This window comes from Astyanax mexicanus, chromosome 1 (genome assembly GCF_023375975.1).
Source record: "Astyanax mexicanus isolate ESR-SI-001 chromosome 1, AstMex3_surface, whole genome shotgun sequence".
Classification (NCBI taxonomy): Eukaryota; Metazoa; Chordata; class Actinopteri; order Characiformes; family Acestrorhamphidae; genus Astyanax; species Astyanax mexicanus.
Window position 1 is genome coordinate 97,155,166 of NC_064408.1, and position 23,428 is coordinate 97,178,593.

Here is a 23,428-nt window from a genome sequence, read left to right on the forward strand (position 1 = left end):
CGCCCCCTTCTCTGGCTGCCGTTGCTGGGTAAATGCCTCCCGGCCACTATAATTTCGTCTAATCTCCGTTCCATATTATAATTTTCATAGCCCAAATGACAGCGGAGAATCGATGCGTTTCTATCAATGGCTAAACAGAACACAGAGCCATAACTAGACGCTTTATATGGCTGCAATACCACTGCCTTTCAGAGCCTCTATCAGTTTATGATAAGAGTAGGATAAGCAGTAAATTTGGGTCGGGCTGTCTCTCTTGCAATAATGTCATGAGATGACCTGGCAGAGCACATGGCCACACAGGGCCAAAGGACAGAGACTTGCAGAGACATGAACATAAAATGCATAATGTATAATATACACTAAAAAGTTAAATCCAGAAGGAAGTGTCAGATTGCAATGCTATTAAAAAGAAACGTTGGAACTAATATCACGATATTTAATGATACTTTTGGCAATATGACAAAACACTGAATTAAAAGAAAATTCAAGAATGCACTACTACAAAAACATGAAAATAAAATTGTATTATTGTATACGATATGAAATTGCACACCACTAACTGAGATATTAAAAAATACAAGAATTTTATCAGATTTGTAACAGAAGTCAATGATCCAGAATGCCATGATACTAGTAATGCACTCCAAATATCTTCATACAGTCAGGATTAAAGTAAAATAAATGATACTGGACAGATATAATCTGTCTCTAGTAGATATATAATGAGAAATGAGAACAGTGTGAATTTTAAAAACACTAAAAACTAAAAATATATATTTCAGGGTCTAGGATCGTTCACAATATTGAAAAATCTTGGTGATAATATTGCCTACGATACGATAGTTGCAACAATTAACGATTAAACATTTAGACTGATATGAACAATTCTTGTTCGTATTCATTGAACAGCACATACCGAAGTAGAGTGTAACGCATGTGTAACAAAACATTCCAGACATAGCAACCTTTTAGAGTAGTTGTAGAGGTTCCTAATGGTGTCTTAATGGTGGTAATCTTTCCCAGTTTCTGCAGATATAGTTTTGGGGTGGATAGTGCGTCCAATAGCATCCTGCACATTTTCAGTCAGGGATGAGTCTAGTGATGCTGCCGGCCATGGCATCGCATTTATGCTTTAACTCAAGCTCATAAGATAACAGTGTGAGTATGAGGATGAGCACTGTCCCGTTGAAATAGCGCATTGGAATGTGCATTCAGAAAAGCTATGTCTGTTCTGGTTCTGTCCTGGTGCTTTGTTTTTTTCCCACCACCCCAAAACACACATCACAGTTCAAATTATTCTTTATTAGATTTATTAACATCATATTTACATTTCATTAATAACGTTCAGAACCAGTTTTGTCAGTAAAAGTCGCTTTGGCCCTGTGGAAGTCCTAGATGTGTTACAGACTTCTATAAATACTATCCTATTCAGGGTTTAGACAGTGTTAGAAATGAAACAACAGCAAATTATATGTACCAGGAGAATTCAATTCCAATTTGTATGATATGTTTTTACAAGCTTCAGGTGCTGTGTTTGATCTAGATCAGTGCATAAATGCACATAAATGTGCACTAGTATAGGTTTCTGGTATTAGACCTTATAGGGACATTAGAAGATGTAGTCATATAATGTGTTTATATTTGTCCTTTAACCACGTTTTGGTATTTACTGTAAGTCCTAGAGTAACAACCAGGGTATGACTCTGGTATTACGTATGTGTATGTGTTGTTATGTCTGCAAAGTCTGTAATCCAAAAACAATTGTATTGTAGCGTCACATTTGGCAGCTTCCCTGGAAAAAGGAGAGAGAAAGGAAAATAAGCATTGGTTTTCTTTTAAACTGGTAAAGATCTTATTCACCCTCTAACCCAACACCAAAAGAGTGAACAACACAATATCAGAGGAACCTCCACAGCTAAACTACATAAACACATAATAACACATAAAAAACACACCCACCCTAACCCAGTGCATTCACAGCAACTGTCTGTTGTGCTATTTATATTACCTCTATCTGTATTAACACAAAGTGTCAGAAACAAAACTGTAAAAACACAAACACATGCTTCTCATTACAGATTCTTCTCCTCATCTCCTCGGTCATCACTGGATAGAGTTCATTTTACACAGTCACTCCGAGGCTCATAGGCAAGTGTTGATTTGAATTCATGCCAATCTGTCCAACATGCAGTATGCCTTAAGTCACAGGCAAACAGAACTGGGCATCAGCCATATTTCCATTTTACAATGACATTCTCTTTTCAGCTCTTGGGCACAAGTGTCATGGCCTCCCCTCGGGTCAGGAGGGAAAAAGGGAAAAAGTAGCAGCCCAGAGAGATGTTGAGCCAGTGTGCAACCACAGTGCTGTAAAATTTACATGACAGCTCCCATGCCTGGACCCAATCTCAGGTAAACTGTTGACACAGAGGTTCCCAGGAACATTGGAAATCCTCAACATCTACTGAAGAACCAAAACATAGTTCAGTGATATGCTATTTTAATAGGTGAGAAAACTAAACAACAGTCAGTTTAATGAGGTACAAAACAATATAAATTATTTGATCATAACAGGTGATTGTAAACATGATTTGGTACAAAAACTGTACCCATGAAAAGCAAGCCTTTCAAGAGCAAAACTGGGAAGAAAATCTCTAGTTTGTAACAACAATTGCCTGAGCCATTTATGAAAGGTGGATTTTAAGTGACATTAGTAAGGAACAAGGGTGTCACCATGTTTCCCTTCTAATTGTGAAGTTGAGGGAAGCAACTAAGTAAACAAAACTGTAATCTTAAAAAAAAGTCAAAGGAGCGCTGGATGTTAATCTACACAGATTTCTCTCTTATAAACTGTTTATTTGGGTGAGTAAAGTGCTTCTGTTTATTTACAGTAAGCTCAGATTTCCAATATTTTCAACAGCGTGGTTAGCAGCAGTGCTAGCTGCGGTAAGCAGCGCTTAGCGCTAGTAGATGCCATCCGTCAGAGCTACTCTGGGGATCCCTGAGTGTAAGCCAGGGCACTTTCAGTTAGCGGTTCATCCAATGTAGCTTGTTTTAATGCGGTAAATGCGCAGGCAACAGACTTAATGGCGAAAGAGCTAGCGCTGCAGTTAGTGGCTAATGCTAATACTGCTCTCCAGTTTCGGTGCTGGAGAAACTTTACTGCTACTTAATACCTGACCAGTAGAATTCATACATAAGGCTCACTGGATTCATAAGGCTTATGATTTTAAGTGTGCTTTATGGACCACAAAATATGGTAATATCATTAAATTATTGAAGGAAGAGGAGAAATTCCAGGACATAAAGGGTATATGTGAGAGTGCTGGACTGGAGTGTCCCTAATAGACATTTCTTATCTCGGTCTCTGACATATAATTTGTCAAATCTGGTCCCTCGTGTCACCTGAGATTGTCTACAGTTAAAAAAAAATATGGTGGCATATAGCCTTTCAGGAGGACTAAAAGAAACGTATGTTAAAATAGAATCTCTCACCACCTACAGTAGTCTAATATAGTATTCCATATTGTGCAATATGTATTCTGTGACAATTCTGTGTACTTGGTGTGTGCACTATATGGTGGAGAGGACGCAGTTTTTTTTTAACATAGTCAATGATACTTTTGGACGTTACACAGCCAGCAAAGCACTGTGCTCTTGCCTTAAGGGTCAACATTGTTGGTATATTGTATATAGTAATTGCATATATTATATTACAGTGACCCTTCACCACGAAAAAAAGAAGAGCAACAGCAATACTCCCAATCTCAGTTCGTAGTCCGAGGCTGATATTGCAATATAAGATTGTGAGCGCAGTCATTCAGGTATTCTTACAGAGCAGAAGGGAAGGACGCCCCCTGCAGCTCTGAGACAGCGATCTCGCCCATGGAGGTCAAATCTAACATGGCAGGTCAGTGTCTGCCCAGACTGACAGCCTGGAGAAATACGGCTGCCAGGCTCAGCGCGCAGGAACAAGGCAGGATGACAGTGAACACCTCCCAGGGAAAAGGCTGGTTAGAGGGCCGTCAGAGGGCACTCATCCACTGAGCTGTGCTGCTATGTCTGACAACGTCCATCAACACATCATAAAACGTGTCTGTCTGAACGCTGTGCTCGCATGCATTATTAATGCATATAGTGGAACTGTATAGGAAGCTGTCATTTAAACTGATTATATAATACATACAGTAATGTCAAAGCAGAGCTTGAGGTTCTGGTTGATATGAGAAGTTTATCTAACAAAAGTTACAAGTGTAGGAGCTCAGTTCCTACTTACACTCTTTAAAATAAAGATTCCTAAATGGTTTCGCAACCTAAAACAAAAAGGTTTTGTTTTGGGCTCTGAGTGATACAGCAGTCTAAAGCACTGCCACTATGATCAGGAGGTTTATGCCGCTCGCCATATGCTACCAGAGCGCTGAGAGAGCACAATTGGCCTTGCTCTCTCTGGGTGGGTGTGGCTGTTTAAGATCCGATCAGCAACATTTAACCAAACATGAAGAAAAGACATCTATCAGTTAGGTGGCTGTGGCTGTTTAACATCTGATCAGCAACATTCGACACAAACAAGAAATACCTAACCTTCCCGTCACAAATACACTAATCATTCACTACGCCACAAGCTCTTCACAGGGGTCATCAGGTAGGCACCTACCTTCATCAGTGTTTTGCTGAATTAGGCCCACGACACCTCCAGAAGGCTCAGCAGTGAATTCTGGCGTCCCAGACTCATTCCCCTCCAAGTTCACTATACAGGACATTACAAGATGTTGCACTCAACCTCAATACCACTATCCCAAAATCACAAGCACCAAACAGCCTATTGCCTTCCCCAGCTTACCTCATTTCTTCTTATTCACAACCACTGACTAGATCTCTCAGCTACTTCTGACAGTTCCTTTATGACTGCTCTCAGCACACAGTCTCTGAAACCAAACTCCACCAATACAGACGTGAGCGTATTTGCTACAAATGCCCTAAAACCTATCACCACTGGTCTAACATGTGCCTCTCTCTCACCACCACCACCACCAAATCTGCCTATTTCTACCTTTTGCTTTGTAAGCTCCATCAACCTCATCCCCAAATGGCACAGTTAGCTCCATGAAATAAATTATCCACCTGCTCTTTAAAAAAAAAAAATCTATGGCATTACATAAAAATATATTCTTTAATCAAGAAGAAAATAATTACGATTATGTATTTGATTGAGGTTAAAGTTAGTACAGTATTAAGGTCAGAATTAGGATAAGACTCTGGGTTGAGTTTAGGTTTAAGGTGAGAAAAAGGTTAGGAGAAGGGCTTGGGATCAGTTGTTTAGGCTGAGTTGAGTTTAAGGATAGTTTCAGGATTAGGTCCAGTGCTGTTTGATACTTTAAGTTGGCTAATTTCTGTACACAAGGCAAAAAAATACACCCTGAACAGACAGTATGCACATGACAAAACAGTTGGGGGAAGTCACTGTGGTCACGCCCATTCAGTGTGAATGTTGACTAACTGTACAAACAGAAAAAAAAAAAATAGCTTTCTTTTACAGACAAAGGTAGCGCTGCAATTCACAAAAACAACTTAAATCCAGGTACTATAACTGAAAAATACTGCACTAAGCAATGTCTGAAAGCTTACATGAATCACACCTGGCATTGTCCACACCCTGCTCGAAGTCAGCTTAAAGTGATCCCCAGATCACTGATTTCAGGAGGACCAGACATTGGTACTGGTTCTGGGCTTAAAAAACAGCTTTCACACTTCACCAAGCGTAGGAAATTTACAGAGAAAGCACACCTAAGTCTAAACTTGCTCTGGCCCTTTTTTCAAGCAGACTTATTTCTTTTCCTGTTTGGCCGTTTCCTTGCTGTAGAATGTTTTGCCACTCAGTCTGACTAAGGCGGTGTGTGTTTCAGCAGGAACATCACATCAGTGCATACACTCTCTAGTAAAGAAATAATACTCAGTGCAAAGTTAATACTATAATGAATTATTCCAATCAATACAATTAAAAGGAAGCAAAAGAAAGTCAGAATGTGACAAAAAGGGGATTTAGGATTCAGTGAAGCCTTCCAGATCCTCAGCACCACAGATTCAGTACTGGAGCAGCTGGTAAGACGGTTCTGGTGGCTGTGTGGGAGGATCCCATCACCAAGAGGCTTTAGTTCAATACAGAAGTGATGACATGAGCATCATAAGGTGTTGTGAGCTTTCATCTTACAGTGTCCTCCAGCTTCCTTCTGTTCTGTCTGTTGAACAACACTTAAAGCAGAAGATAATAAGCTAACAGTTTAGTCCCAATGTGTTTTCAGAAAAGTGCAGATTTAATTTTTACTGATTGTTGGAATTCTAAGCCAAGTAGCAAAACAAAATATATTGAGCACATATTTTATAGTAGACTAGAAAGATTTACTTTTTCATTACATATTAGAAGTAAGATTATGTTTTGGGTTGAGTTTAAGGTTAGGGTCAGGGTTAGGGCATGTGTGAAAGATCAGACAAAATTTAACACTAAGGTTATAGTTAGTTAGTCAAGATTAAGGTAATTGTGAGGGATAGGATTAAGTTTTGGGTTACAGTTATGATTAGGGTTAGGGTCAGGATTAGGGCCATGGTAAGAGTTACCATTATGTATTCGACTGAGTTTAAAGTTAGTATTATTCAGGATAGGATTAGGTTTTGGGTTGAGGTTAAGGTTGGGGTCAAGATGAAGGCCAGGGTGAAGGATAGGATTAGGTTTTGGGTTGAGGTGAAGTTTAGGATCAGGATTAGGGTCAGGGTGAGGGATGGGATTAGGTTTTGGGTTGAAGTTAAGGTTAGGGTTAGGGTCATGATTGTGTCCAATGTGAGGGTACAATTATGTATTTGATTGAGGTTAAATTAGATTAGGGTCATGAATATGGTCGGGGTGTAGGACAGGCTTAGATTTTGGGTTGGGGTTAAGGTTAGAGTCAGGATTAGGACCCATGTTTGGGTTAGGATTAGGCTCTGGGTTAAGTTTACATTTAGGTTCAGGATTAGGGTCAGTGCTGAGTTGATGTTTAAGGTAAAGATTAGGGTCAGAGAAAGGATTGGGATGATTTATTTAAATTGAGTTTAAGGATAGTTTCAGGATTAGGTCAAGTGTGAGGTTTTGGGTTGAGGTTAAAGTTCCAGTGACGATTAAGCCCAGCATTGGGTTTAGTTATAATTAAGATTATGAATAAAAATGTGCTTAAAGGATATAAATTCTTCATGTAGCACATCTTACTTAAAGTAAATCATATATTGATTGTAAATGTTCAGTACAGTTACTTCTATATATTTTGATAAATCACTTCTGGTATACTATGCCCTGATATGCTGTGGGTATGTTGATAGTCTACAGTAAAGAGCTTACTAATCAACCAGTCAAAACCACTCAGAATAAAATGTTCACAATAATTGTTCAAGTTAAATGTAGAACAGGATCTAAGGACATCAAAAGAGTCATCCTTACATAGAACAATTGTCAATATGTGTCATGGGACCAAAAAAAAAAGTGCTAACGATGAAATGAAGCCAAAAATCTGTTCAGCATTCAATGTTAAATAAAGCTCGCTGGCTGTCACTGTGGTAGCCCCAGATGGCAGGTGGTCCTCTTTATATTCACCAACAAATCTGTGGTTGTGCTGCATCTTCACTGGGTGGGGTTGAAGAGAGCAGGCCATGAGGGAAATCCACGTTAATTGCTAATCCCCTCATACCCACTCCAGATTAGCATGTAATCTTATCTTTCAGCAGCTCCAGTTAAGGTATGTGACTTTTCACAAACAGCACTTGAGTGAATTGCTCTAAACAAGCAGCTCTCAGGGCTCTAGTATCATAACCACCAAAGGGTAAAGGTGATTGGTTGGATGCTCAGAGTCAGAAGATAGGCAGCAGTGGAGCTGGGGAACGGAAACAGATCGGAGTAAATGGGATCAATTACTACACATCTAAATACTAGTAGAAGCATTCAACACGTTTTGCTTTGCTCCCCAAGTGACCTACCCATCCTCTGTGCACAAATACGCTCCCTGCTGTGAGGTTGGAAAAGATTTACAGTTTACTGGCAAAAATCCCATTTATCCTCATGAGAAACCGGAGTATTCTTTATTTAGAGTCACTACATAACATTGTAAGATTAAGATCTAAGCTAATGAACTAAAAGCATCTGATGAATTCTAGAATTGATCCATCACAGTGCTGAGGTACTGAGTTTAAAAACAAACCTAATTAATTGAATTTAGATTCTGTATACATGACTGAACATGATATAAATTCACAAATTTGCTCAAAACGCTTGTGAGGTGGCAAAATTTAATATAAAAGCAAAATAATACAACATACCCAGTTGAGATAAAAACCAAACTGATCCATTTGAGTCAAATAAAAAATGAGCTGAATTTAGACAAGAGGTGAAACAGCCAGGCTTCCCAGGAAAAGTAAACTTTGTCAGAGTGATTGAACTCACCATTCAACCAATCACAGTGCCATATCATATCCGTCATACAAGTTTGTGTTTTTGAGTTTTGATTTAGACAGATTTGAATTTTGAGCTTTTAAAATCTATAAATCTGATCTTTTTTTTTTTTATCTGAAACTTTAAAATTATAAAATTAAACAGCAAATTTATCTTCACATGTTTTGAACATTGTTAAAAAATCGAATGTATTACCCCATTTACTTAAAGCATTAAAAATTACAATTTATTAAAAGAAAATGTAATACAATTCAGATTCCAATACTTATGTCAAGGTAGATATATAATCTGATAGTAATCATTTTAAGCATAGACATTTTGACTAAAGTGTACAAATTATTATTAAAGCTTGTCTAATTCTTAATAAAGAAACCCTATCTCCTTATTTACACCTGGTCACATCATGTAACTAGTATCTGGATTGTATCCTGATAAGATTTAAGCCACATCCATTTACACTTCAATTTAGTTAAATGTGTATCTGGTTAGTCAGACTGATATTCAAGTGGTGTCGGTTTTATCAGAAAAATAAAACACAGTCAGAACCTGCAGTTGGACACATATCATTTTCTGATCACGTACAGACAATGTTGAGATGTACATGCTTTTTAACATGGCTGGACAGTTTATCAACAGTCAGATAACAAATAATAACATTAGAGGAACACAAGGCTTTAAAAAAAGGCATCTTGGATTTACATTTTTGGAGCAGTTTATCTAAGCTATGTTGTAGGACTTTTTTCTTGACTCCTTCGATTTGTTGAGTAGAGTTGTTGTGATGATCTAAAAATATGATTCAAGCATTTTGTTTATCTTACAAGCAACTCACGCAGAAAACGCACTTCTTTCTTCATTTTTTTGTCATGTTTGTTTTTCCCTCTACTGTAACCCCTGCTGCAATTCACTTTACCAAAACGCTCTACGGTGGAGCATTGTCCCGCTGGTGATGCACTGCATTGTGTTTGAGATTTTCACTCAGGCCAAACATTCAGCCAAACTTCAGTTTCAACAAAATATAAAAAAGACATTTTGCTGTTTATCTACAGGGGGCTTTTATATTCTTCACAGAACACATAAAATTGAGATGCTCTGTTTGTGATGTACCACTGCTGTGAGAGAACTTTGAAGGAGAAAGAAGAAGATCTTTCTAGTTGAATCAAAATGTTTCAATATTTATATATTACATGTCATCGCTGTCCAATGAAAAACACTTATCTCTATTTTTGTTGATTTTTAGTTTACTAGATAATTTGAACAGACAAACTGTTCCTCACAATGTGCCAATTTTTTTGATGAATGGACCAACAAAAACTCTTCAAAATTAATCTATCTATCTATCCATCCATCCATCTAAATATTAGACCATGTTGGAGTCATATTACAATATTAACACTATTTTTAGCATCACACTTTTCTTCCACAAGGTCAGTAATTTGTCTTACTGCCATATTTCTAAACTGAACACAGATCTGTAAGATAAGAAATAAGATTTCTGAACCTGGCTTTAAATAAGCAACAGTGGTTTCAGCTTTATATATTAGAATACAGTAGAAGCATAACCTGGATATTGTTGACTCTGGCAGTAATGTTATGCACTCATTAGAAACTGTTCTCAAATTGAAACATTGTGTCAGAGGCACGACATCCGAGCGCATGTTCACATGCAGGGGCTGGATTAAAGTGGACAGGTGTAGACGCACCCTGCCTCCTCTGTGAACTGATCGCACAGATGATGGTGTTAATGCAAGGTGAAAACACACTTACAAGACTTGTAAGTAGTAGTCATTTTTCTCTCACTGAACCTGCTATGGGCTTTATGGTAGGATATGTGTTGTTGCAGATTCCAGAATATCGATTTGGACATTTTGTATGTACGGCCCATATCCTCCTTTTATTTTTATTTTTTTTACCTTTTTCTTTTATTTATGTTTCATTTTACTGGTTTCCCAACTCTCCTCATTCCTTAGGCTATGTTCACACAGCAGATACAAATAGCCCTGATCAGATTTTCTTACCAAATTTGTTGTGTTTTTTTTTTTTTTTAAATCTATACAGCTCTGAAACAAAAAATAAAAAGACCACTTAAAATTATGAGTTTCTTTGATTTTACTAAATTGGAATATACTTGGAATATAATCAATAAGACAAAGGATGATCACAAGCCATCAAACCAAATTGGACGGCTTGAATTTTTGCACCAGGAGTGGCATAAAGTTATCCAAAAGCAGTGTGTAAGACTGGTGGAGGAGAACATGCCAAGATGCATGAATACTGTGATTAAAAACAGGGTTTTTAACATTGCACCCAACCATACTTTGACCACTCTGTACTAAAAATACATCTAAAGTTTGAAATGATCTTTCTATTTAGCTGAATAATACATATAATAACTTTTATTCTTCTCTGTATTTTCCAGTTTTCCCAGAAGGCATTAAGTACTATTTTCCTCTTACATAACTTACCTACTTAAAAATGAGTGTACTATTAATTTTTAATAATATTTGGAGCTAAAGTGCCCAAAGTTGAGGACACACCTTCTCATTCAAAGTTTTACTTTTTTCCTACATCTAAAAAGTAATACTGAAGTCATCCAGACTATGAAGGAACACATAAGGAATCATGTAGTAACTTAAAAGTGTTAAACCTAAAAGTATTTATGTGGTTCTTATCTGGGGTGCTGTTAATTTGCTCTGATCCTGATCTTAGCCTGTGCTACAGAGGTCACTCTTGGTCTTCCTTGGTCTTCCTGGGGCAGTCTTGATGATGGCCAGTTTCATCATAACATTTTGGATGGTCTTTGGAAATGCACCTTTGGATGCTTTAAAATTTCTTGAATTTGTTTTAATTGACTGACCTTCATTCATTAAAGTAATAGTTTGGTCTGCCACAAAGCCCCTAACCCCAATCCCTGATCTAATTTCATTGCATTTCTACAGTATATTACTGAAATATTATCTGATAATTAAATAAGAATAATTTATTAGTATAACACTTGCACATGTTAAATACAGGTCTTATAAATGTTATAAAAGTCTCTGATGTCTTATTTATGCCCTATATGCATATTTTTTTATCTATTTGTTTTGTATATAATGTTATAAATGCCTGTTTTAAATGTTTTTTTATGATGGTCAAGACCAAGATTAACACAAGACATGTTAAAACTATGATCACAGTTAAAGTAATCTGTGAGGTTTTCAGTAGCCAGTAGTGCCAATTAGTGCTGTTGGGGTCAGTGATGGTAGTGGGGGTGATGGTTGGTTAAAGTGTGGCTAGCGGGGGTGGCGTGGCAGTTGAAGTGGGAGAATAAAGGCAGTGTGGTGGGCGGGGTGGAGGGGTGACTGTCCGATTGGTGACAGGAATGATGGGCTTGTGTCAGTTGGTGTAGAGAGGTCAGGGTGGGTGAGGCTGGGGTAGGGGAGGGGGGAGGGTGGTTGAGGCTGGGTGTGGGGGGTTGGTAAGGATGGCATAGGCTCTGGCTGACAGCATTCAGCCTCTGTTTGCCCTTTGTCATGCGTCCTCCTCACCTCTAGAGCTGTCAGTGACTTGTCAGAACCAATCAGAGGATCTGATGGTGTCTGCCAGCAATGTACGAGTTTGGACAAGATGACATCAAATTTCTGGTGCTATGTGTCAAGTACCATATGAAAACAGATGTCCTCATTACTGGGTCACAACTGCTTTAAAAGGGAGCATTCCAGTTTTAAACACCAAACTGCGTGAAGCTAATTAGCGAATCCTTAAACTTAATGCAAATGTATGCCACAATATACTTTAAGATCAATGGTGATTTTTTTTCTGAATTATTTTTTAATTTACATTTGCAAAAAATATGTAAAATGCAGTAGGTCAATTGTTACAGGATATTCAGTTACTGTACACTGACTGTTGTTTATCACGCTTTAAATACTCTGTAATGGTCTCTGATGGTCTTTAAGGAAACAACTGCCATTGTCTGTTAGACTGTCTGTCATTCTGTGTGTTTTTGCATTGTTTGTAGCTCAGTCACAGTTTTATAGTCATTTAAATACTAAAGTTCACTTCTCTGCATTTGAATTATCCTTTGTTCTGAAATAAAATGGGATTTTTTATGACCTGAACCGATCTGGGCCTAGTTTTTTTTTAAAGGTACTGTAGTATTAATGTGATTTTGATTTGTATAGAGCGTGTTCAGAGTGATGCTCGCTCAACCATTTAAAAATAAAACTCCAACTGTGTGTAGTACAATGTGGTCTACAGTGACTAAAGTCATCAGTTTAAGCATTTCGTTACTGATAGATTTTAATGAATGTCTTTAGATGTCTTCATAAAATAATTATTACACAGGATATTTGTTTTAGAGATCTATCTATCTATCTATCTATCTATCTATCTATCTATCTATCTATCTATCTATCTATCTATTAAATGACAATAATCTGAAACACACAGACTCTCTTTTGAAATGAATAATGTAAATATTCACTAAAAAGATATTTGTTATTCTAAACACAACTGAATGCAATACATGTTTAATTTGGCTCAAATTTGGCTTAGAATATCAGCTAAGCATGTCTTTCTCAACTGTGAGCACTTAAGATCTATACATGACAGTATATTCTGTATTGTCAGGGTGCGGGGTGCAGGGAGGACGAGGAGGCGGACGCAATTGCAAACAAAAGGGGATTTATTACAAAACAGACAACAAATACAAAATAAACATGGAATAAACCGAAAACAAGGCTGAGGAAACGGGGGAACCCATGGACCACTAACAGACGTAAAAACGTACAAGGATCGACACCGGGGAAATGGAACACGGACCTTAAATAGAGGTGCACACACACAGGAAACATGAAACACCTGGGACGAAGGGGCGGAGTACCAAAGAACACAGGTGAGTGGAAAAACACAGGCAGAACACAGGGGCACGGGTCACGTGGGACAACACAGGCACGAGGACAGACAGGGAACAGGGCCAGGACCTTACATGTATATACACCTCTGCATGATCTAAACCCTTTAACAAAATCTTAAAATATATAAAGTTAAACCAAATCTTAACCACAAATCAAAACTCATATTGAGCCTGATGATACGTGTCTCGTTACACCACAGCACTAAAGTATCCTTAGCCACAGTAAATTTCACTGAAAGATCATGACTTTGAAAGAGAATAAACCACATGAATACTTGAGGCTAGACTGAAGCTATAAGCACATTTAGATAATACTTTAAGCAGTCGTGTGAAAACGCAGAAAATCCCACATGATGCATGACGAGGCCCAGCGCGATCCCACATGACAAAAGTAACTTTATTGAATAGGACAGATTGCTGCTTGTCTGACTGACTTAATCTGTTTGATTGAGCAATGAGACGCCTTTGGCTTCACAAGTCCTTCAAAGGCAGCAGATTTTTGCAGGGTGGAAGATAAAAAAAAAAGCTTTTCACTGTGCTGGTCACACCAATGGCCTTATAAGCTTTATTTATTGGCTTCAAACATCTTTATTCATTGGCTATCGCCCAAACTCTTTCACTTCATCAACCTGCAACAAAGGCCGCGAGCTTGGACAATCTGTCAACTGTCTCTGTCATTGATTACAGGACAACACTGGGCCGGCCAATGAGGCTTCAAAAAAGATCCAACCGTCACACTAAGAGGGGAAAAAAGAGCGCTCGGAGAATTCCCCAGATAGAGCGCCACTTCCCCTGCCTCAATAAAGGGCCACATTAGCGAGCCATACATTCATTTGCCCACGCCTCATGAGCTCATTATTGGGATCTAACTCTCCTCTCCTCCTCCTGGCTTTCAGAGAGTCCGTGGCATTACAAAGGAGTCGCAGGCATCATTGTGTCTTGATCTGAGTTTTATTTAGCTCTCCATATGGTTCTCCAGCCCCTCGCTAAAGCTTAATGTTTATGCTCATGCTCAGCAGACCCGCTAACCGTTAAAAAAAGGAGAGCACTCTATAAGCACATGGGCTATTGTTGAGTTTTTAAAGTTAGGAGACAAAGCAGCATATTGTGAAAGCTGCTTTACACTCTATTTTGCTTTTAAATGAGAATGGCCAACTCACAACCAAGACCCATTTCCCCAGCATACAGCCACTCAATATATCTCTGCATGTCAACCATAATCTGTTGACATAAATGCTTTAAATATATGTTTTTTTCTATATGTTTATAGGGCGGTCTCTATTAACTTAAATGTTAAATGTCTTAATATACTGAAAATTTTACTATTTTATTTTATTATTTTATTTTTATTATATAAGTACTAGATAATCAGAACTGTAAACAAGGCCAAGCAAATAAAATAAACTTACATGATAAATAGCTTTTTTTTATATAAACAAGCATATTGTTAACAATGCATGTCAATCTTCCCAACATCTGGCATGTCTAACTTTTTATTTTTATTTTATACACGCCCAATAAATGAAGTCAATAAATAAATATAAATGCCAAAATGTTTGTATTCTAATTTTAATATCTGATTAAAAACAGAGGTACAGTTTCGCGCCACACACAACCATATGTGTGTAAATTTGTTTGTTTTTTATTTAAAAGTTCATTTGATACTATTTTTTTTTTTAAAAAGTGTCACAAACTATGATGGATTTAAAATGAAGCAATATTTGAGTAAAGTGTAAACTTTTAACTTTAAAACAAGCACTAACATTTTCTGTATATATTGAAATGTATATGCTTATGTTAGTATAAATAAGAATTATTCTTCATTCTTGGCATCAAATATTTGCAGTCAGTGACTTTTTTGAAATCTGAAATCCCACTGAAATCCCTAAAAGTGAACTTTTCTCAGTTAAAGGGTATTTCCAGGGGTTTACTGCAGGTGCCTTAAACTGCTGCTTCTTTTGGGGATTTTATAATTCTAGATTTGTCTTCAATAAGCAAAATTTGCTCAGTTTGGTTCTAGCCAGATGACACAACCCTTTAAGTTGAGTTTTTGCCTTTTAAACCCTCTTTTATATCTATCTATACTAAGAAGTGACATTGAATAAATTTTACAACATTTGGGCAGACATTATAGCTCTAATGTATAACTCTCAATCTCTTCAGAAGGAATCTAGCAAAAGTTACATTGTCAGTAAACACCAGTGGTCCTGTCCTACTTCATAAAACACCATGCACCATGTTTGACAGATGATGTGGTATTGTTTCAGATCAGGCCATTTGTTTCTTCTCCATACTCTTCTCTTTCCATAGTGCTGTTTCAAGTTTAACCTGTTTAAACTTTAACCAAGTTTAATCATGTTTTGTCAGTGAAAATGAAGGGTCTTGTTGAAATTGTCATTCGTAAATAAAATTGCTATATTCAATGCTATTATTTCACCTTGAATTAAAGCTACGTAATAAGTAATAAAGTAATAATCTCAGTTCCGACTGACTGATATATAAAGTATCCAGCCTAAAACAGTACTTTACACAACGACTACAACTGCTGTAGGGTGGATAAATGTATGTAATAAGGACATTTAAGATACATAAGTCCATCAGGATCCATTTGTAAGAAAAAGCAGCACATTTAAATCATGCATTATTGTCATGCAAACTAATGCCCACTAATCACTGTCGATTCTTATAGTAGTTTAATTTTAATTAAAAAAGGGAATTCATTGAGTTTAATCAATTAATTGTGACAGGCCTAGACGCTTTCCTTTTCAATAAGCTCTAAAGTACACACCAAAGCATGCACAGTCACACACCCACACACACACGCACACACACACATATATATATATATACACACACACACACACAGGAGGAGACAGGATTCCAGAATTAGCCCTAACAAGGGCTCCGGTGCTTTGACTTTCGCTCGCGAGCGTCTCCTGATCTGCCCTCAGTGACAATTTGTCCACATCACGAAGCCATCAGCTCTAATGGGCTCTGACTCGTGCCGCGCAGGCTCCGCAGCAGCAGGGCTCGTGGCACTGGCGGCCCGGGTGCCTCCGGTCCCCTGGGGCTACAGAAAAGCACCCTGTGTGTGAAAGCACACAACTGTTTCCTGCTAAAATCTCCCTTTTACCAGCAGAGGCCCTTCCACAATGGCCGGCTTCAGCCTCGCTGGCTCAGGGAGCCTTGTGCTAATGCTAATAACCTTTTCTCATGAGAGTTCAAAATCTAGAGCATTTTTTGGTCTTTTGTGATATTTCATTTTGACTAAGTTGGTCATTTGATACAGTACTCATTAATCTAGATCATCTTTTTGTGATATAGAGGTGCCAGCTTTGGGCAAATCACTCATTTATAGTATGGGCAGGATGATGTTTAAAAATATTTGAAGTGACCACATTGTGTCTTTGTCTCATCAAATATAGGCTAGCCCATAGTCCATTTCACACTTGAGTAATTTAGCACCCACATGTGACTAGAGGGGCTTTTGGGGTATTTTGAGAGCTTTATTACTAAACAACAACACTGTATTTAACATAATCAATCTCTGACAGCAACTGCATCTATTCTTTCCCAGCAATTAGCTTCCAGTGAAGCTGAAACCCACAGAGTAGAAACAATAACTGATACACGCCCTGAGCAGCGATGAAGAAACGAAAAGAGGCTTCATGAAGTCAACTCTCTAGTTCATCTGGCCTTTAGAAACATGACTATAAAAATTCATTTCACTTTCTTAAACTTAAGATGAGCACCTGTGTAAGAGAGACCAAATGTTCATTAGTTTCTACAGACTCAAATTCAATTTCCATTGTGTTTGATTTACCAAGTGCACTGAAAGTGGAGAATGTGAATTTTTCATGAATGTACTGGTTCTGTTTGGTTCTTACTCTTATTATTGTATTATTTTGTTGTACATAGCTGCAGAGTTGCATTAAATCAAATAAAATCAAATAAAATGTGTTTTATATTTTAACAACAGTTTTTGTCGCAAAGCAGCTTTACAGAAATGTGATTCGCAGGACAGAGAATCAGGCATTTACATTTACCTGAGTATGAGGAGAGTGAATGAAGCTCCCACAAGATCTCATCCAATTTGTACTCTGACACTAATATGTACCCTAAAGATATTTGTAATGTGCACAAATATATAGCACACATATTTTAAGATTTGCAATAGCTTCTTTCCACTGGTGGCGCTGGTTTGCCGTGTACTCGAAGAAGAACAGAGAAAACAGTGTAGCTACAGTTACATTCATTCTGATTTTAGCTTTTATGAATCTTCAAAATAAATGTCTGGTTGAAAATATGCTTGATTCATTTTTTTTAAATACTGACTGGTGACTTTATGCCCTTGTTGTTGTGGTAAGTTAGTTGTTCAGTTAATCTAATCAGCTTTTATTGGAATTTCATTGGAATTATTGGAATTAGTGCATTATTAGAGATCAAAATCTTATGAAAAGTTATGAGCCACAGTGAAGTTTGATATTTGTGAATGTTTTAGTTTAGTTATTGTGTATATCTCACTATAGAATAGTTGCAAATGCTCTTTTTTAGTGAGAGTTGGTAATGATATTCTTATGGTTTTATTATATTATGCTGATGTTGTTTAAGTGAAATTGCTGTTTTGGGATTAGTAGGTTATTAGAGACCAGGACCAGAAGCGATTACACAAAGGCCCATCCAGACAGGTTGATCTTGTCTCCTCAAATCATGGATTGGCTTTTCGTTCCGGTCAAGTGCACCGGCTGGGCAAATTTATGCAATTAGGTCACCGGTGATGGCCAGTGCGGCGGGGGTGCGTATAAGGAGCGGTGATAGAAAACAAAAGTGATATTTCACGGTGACACAATGAAGAATCAGAGAGATAAATAAAGCCGGAAAAGACTGTGGTACAGACTGCGCATGATAAGAATTAAATTACGCTCCAATATGCTGCGCCTGCCCAATGCTAGCCCCCTTTTTTTAATTTGGAAATATGCAGGCAGATTGTGTCTCGGCTGCCAGGACATGATTATATTTTAAGTGTGTAATATTCTGGAGGCCCCCTCCGCCCTTCCCCCTGCCTTGCTCTCACTCTCTCTCTCTCTCTCTCTCTCTCTTTTTTGGCCCTCTGGCTGCTCTCACCTCTCCCCTACCCTACTGGCACACACACACTGCCTCTCTGGCTCCTGACATCATCACCCACTGCGTCGCAGACTGGATGGCGTACAATGAACCAAATCCTAAATCCAGCTAGCGTCCAGCTTTTTGCCTCCTTTCTATCTCCACTGGATGCATCGTACTGACTGGTGCGCACAATGGCGGGTGGGACCGGATGGGATGGGATGGGTGTCTGGGGGGGTGGCTCAAAAAGGCCCGACAAAGTGAACAAAGGTTGCACGCTTTCATCATTCAGCCCCAGCGCCCACTCCGGCAGCTGCCTCTGCCACGCTCGTGCTGACAAACGTCCAGAGAAACAGATGGTTTGTGCATTCATGACCAGTTTCGTGGAAGCCCAAGAGTCAAACCCATTCAGGGGAGCGTTTTTTTGTGTTTTTTTTTCATCAGTCTTTGGATAATAAAGCTTTTCACTCTAGTAGAAAATTAGAAATGTATTCGGAAAAATTGGCCTTTAATTATTGAGGTCACCTCTGCTCTTTAGAGGACGAGGGAGGGGGTGGTAGTCCAGGCATTTGTTGGTGTGATGGCTGGAAATCACTTTTTAAACACCACCAACACAATTTACATACAATTCTTCTCAAGCGTTATTATTCACACCAGTCCTATTTGTTTTTCTGTTCTAATCTCTAACCCCGTGTTAATCCCTTAACCATCAGCCTATTATCAGATTTATTAAGGCCTAATATTTAGTAAATACAGCCTTAAATATTTAAGTGACCTTAAATGGTCCTTTAAAGGGCCCAAACTTTTTTTTTTTATAAAATAGTTTGTATTTAGTTTTAAAATGCTCTGTTCATTACCCAGTCTATTTAGTACCCCTCCTTTCTAGAATAACAAGGAGGAGGGGCATCTTTGTTTACTATGTGATGTGACACACAAAGTAAATCCAGTGTGAACACAAATCTGTTGATCTGTTGATATATATTCTAATCACAGCAATTGTGTACTTACAAAATGAACAGTATACTATGCTCAGCTAAAGGGTGACACAGTGATTAAAAGAAGAGGATACATTTACTTAAACAACATTGTAACAAGGCAATGCAAAAAGATCAGAATGTTATGGGACACCATATATCTTATATCCACAGTCTTCCAAAGATGAGGAGCTGTATCTATGGCTGAAGGCACTTCAAATCCATCCAAACATTTGTATATCTTACAAGTTTGTGGTGTGGAAACCAACACCATCTCCGTCTTGGGCTAAATGTGGTTTAACATCTATACAAATGTATGTACATATTATAGTTCTTTACCCAGAGAAATGATTTACTTAGTAAGCTCAGTTTAAGCAGTCACACCAGAGCAGGTGTTCATGACACTCTTAGGTTAGCTCTTACACTAATTTCTTATCTGATCGCTTTACTAGCTTCACAAGAACTTTGAAACCAAATTCTCCTCCACAAAATACTAAAACAGACACAAGCCCTCTTCTTCAGAAAGCAACAGATATGTTATGTAATCCCCTCAGTCTCTCTGATCTTCTTTTGTTATGTTTGAAGGCTAGTCAGTTGTTCTCTAAATAGCTCTAAAGTATGTTAAACTATTGAAATACTGGGTTAGCACAGCTAATATTAGTGTATAATATAATATAATATAATATAATACTTTATGACCAGTGTTCACAGCAGTAGGTACTTTAGACAGCACTAAACAAAAAGTTTAATAAACTCTTCAACATGGGTGTGGTGGAATAAGACGAATAGAAACTGTTTCATAAAATAGCCTGTCCTGTTAATGTCACAATGCCTTACAGGATTACATAAATGCACGTGTAAAGCTTATAGCACTAACAGCTTAGCACAGGTCAGTGCAAATGTGATTAAAACTCGCTTTTTGAAAAAGCCAAGCTCAATGGAAAAGAATGTGGCATTGAAAAAACAGTTAACACTTAGTTTCCAGGACTGGTTCATTTTACTTTATTCTGAGTTCTTCTAATGAACTTTGCCCTTTCTAAATCTTAGAAAGTTGAGTTAAAGTGTGTTTAAGTGTGAGCTAAAATATTAAAATACTGGGCTCTGAGTGGTCCAGCGGGCTAAGCACTGACACTATGATCAGGAGATTACTGGTTCGAATCCTGTTTAATGTAGTATGCCATCAGCTGCCGGAGCACAAATGGCCTTGGTCTCTCTACCCTCAACACTTCTAGGGTGATGTTGATCAACACAAGGCATCTGTGAGCTGATGCCTCAGAACCGAGTAGCTGTGCTTTCCTTCGAGTGTGCTGTGATGCTATTCGGCAACACTGCATCAGCAGCAGCTCAAAAAGAGGCAATGGCTGCGTTCACATGTATCAGAGGAGGCATGTGCTAGTCTTCACCCTCCTGGTGTTGGGGCATCATTAGTGATAGTGGGAGTCCTAATGAGTGGGTTGGGTAATTTGCTGTGTAAATTAGGGAGAAAATTAAATAATAAAAGAAATAAAATCATTAAAAAAAATACTATGCTCACCTCTGACCGGAAGACAAACAAATGAAATTCAGCACAATTTAAACCAAGCCTGTCCACAATCGCCTGTTCCAATTAAATTCTAGCTCATATCCATACAGCAGTACTAAATGAGCGGTTTTAGCAATAACAGCTGAAGCGTTTTCTTACATCAGTCTTAAGTTTAAAGGGTTCAAAATGAATCTGAATATGGTCTGTCCTTCTGCACATTTATACGGCTAGCAGGTGCTTTGGCTCTGAGTTTGAACCTGGTCCAGTGTATACCTTAGTCACGGCTCCCTTCTGGCCTGTCCATCTCTGAGCGGGATGCTCGCACATCTGTAGCATAATCGATAACAGATGAGTGAGTCCCAGCCTCTGAATCTTTCATCATCTCTCCTCACTCAGCAGCAGATGGCAGTGCCATAGAGCCCCAGTCTGCCTCCAACAACCCTGGGTCCTGCCCTGCGGTGCCAGCTGAGAGCCCCCCCACTTCACAGAGCATAGCCTGCAGTAAGGTTGGATAATACAGAAAAAAACACAATCCTGTCCTCATGGTGCACAAGATTAAACAAAATCATTAACAAATAAATAGAACACCAGATGTTTTACTATTTAATGTGTCCACAAATTACCTTTAATGTAATCCTCTATTATTTTTCAGTAGATTCATTTTTTTATTGTTAACTTCTAGCTAAATAAAAAAATTAGAAATACGAAATTAGAGCATTTTCTGCTGGTCAGGGACATTAACAATGATTTGCTGGTAACAATTATCTAGTAGGTGTCTATAACAAATTTTAAAGTATGCACACAATACATTTAATCACATTACCGGTACCTATTACACAGTATTTACATTACATTTACATTACATTATTTAGCTGCTGCAATGAGTAGTTTAATCTACTTTAAAAGGCATTAAAAACAAAAAATGTAAGACTTTTCATTTTTCCAGGATATCTTACGCACTAACATACATAAGGTTAACTAGTTCGCTGGGTTAGTTAATCTAGATAGGTTAGCTAGCAATATACCCATGCACAGACACAAACGTTTATCCAGTAATGTTACACCAAACAGATGACATTATCAAATATATGTAATATAATAATTTTAAATATATGTACAAATTGTCTATTTAGGTTATAATATGCTTAGCATGTAAGGAAGGTGTGCCTCTTGTTAGCTAATAAGCTATGTAACTATTCTTATGTTATGTTATGTTATGTTATGGTATGTCTAGAATAACTCGCTTGTGCAATCATTTTAATCTTTAACTGCTCAATACAGTATGTTCTGTACTTATTATTACAGCAATTTTTTATATGTGTACATATTGAATTTTTTTCTTTTGGGGTAAATTATTATTGAGTGTTTATTATTCAACATAAATGGTTGTTACTGTAATAACTGCAATTTCTAGTCCTGTAGTACAACAGAATGTCGGCAGGGAGCCAAAACACACCAAGTTAAAATGTATAAGTTTACTGTATTATTGACTGCTTACCGTTGGAAAAATATGATCTGAAAAAGGCTCGCTTAGCATTAGCATACTATGTTTACCGACCTCTAGCATGTGTGTGTTCAGCTTACTGGCCTTTCTTTGTACATTTCAGCCACATATCTGACCTGCAGTAGCTCTTTGTGTCTGTTATAAAAAAAAATGTATCTAATGTGCCATTAGCAAAGACATAATTTACTACAGTAACATACTAAATTGTATACAGGATCTACAGTGAGAATTTGTTCATTAGTAATGCTATGAAAATAACAAAAGAGTTTGTAGTGGCTATAGATCTTCATAAGCTCCACATCCTTTCAGCCCAATAGCACTTAGCTATTTTCTTACCGTGACCAGAAGCACCCGTGGACTGATCCAGATCCTCATAGGGCCCTATGGTTTCCCCAATGTACAAAACACAAACAGAATCACAAAATTGAAAGCGAATTAGGATATAAACATGGAATACACAGACAATTTAAAAATCTAAAACATTCCCAGTAAGTAATGCAGTGAGTAATGTACAGACATCATACACATATCATATCAAACACCAGAACTTACCATATATAGCCAGAACAGTAGTTAACATCATTCTGATATCAAACATTACCGATTAATTAATCTCAGAATCAGTTAGCATCGGGGCTAACATGTTTCAATCCTTACAGCTGAGTTCCACTGTAAGCTAGCATTGACATGCCAATCATCTGTTATTAAAAATGAGTGATAAATTCAGCAAGGAAAACTGTTAACTTTGCCATTAAGCCATTGGCCATCATGACCAGCCATTTTTGTTTCATAATAAAAGCCCAAGGGCTAATAATAATAATGAAAATACCTTCTTTTTTTTTATTTGGACTTAACTAATTAAACCTTTTGATTAAAATGTAGTCAAAAATCTGTTAATATCCCCATTAATTTTTAATCATAGTAAGCTGGTAAATTTAATTATTACAGAGGAACATAGTTC

At 37.7% G+C, this 23,428-nt stretch overlaps 1 long non-coding RNA gene across 1 annotated transcript; it reads right to left on the minus strand.

Annotated features, from left to right (window-relative positions):
- Nucleotides 1–1,349: 1,349 nt before the first annotated feature.
- LOC111191777 (uncharacterized) lies at nt 1,350–23,220 on the minus strand. The gene is made up of 4 exons (XR_002649660.2): nt 23,020–23,220; nt 22,804–22,848; nt 21,237–21,459; nt 1,350–1,792 (listed from the first exon to the last, which is right to left on the minus strand). It is a non-coding gene; the product is annotated as an uncharacterized LOC111191777 (long non-coding RNA).
- Between the last annotated feature and the right edge of the window lie 208 nt (nt 23,221–23,428).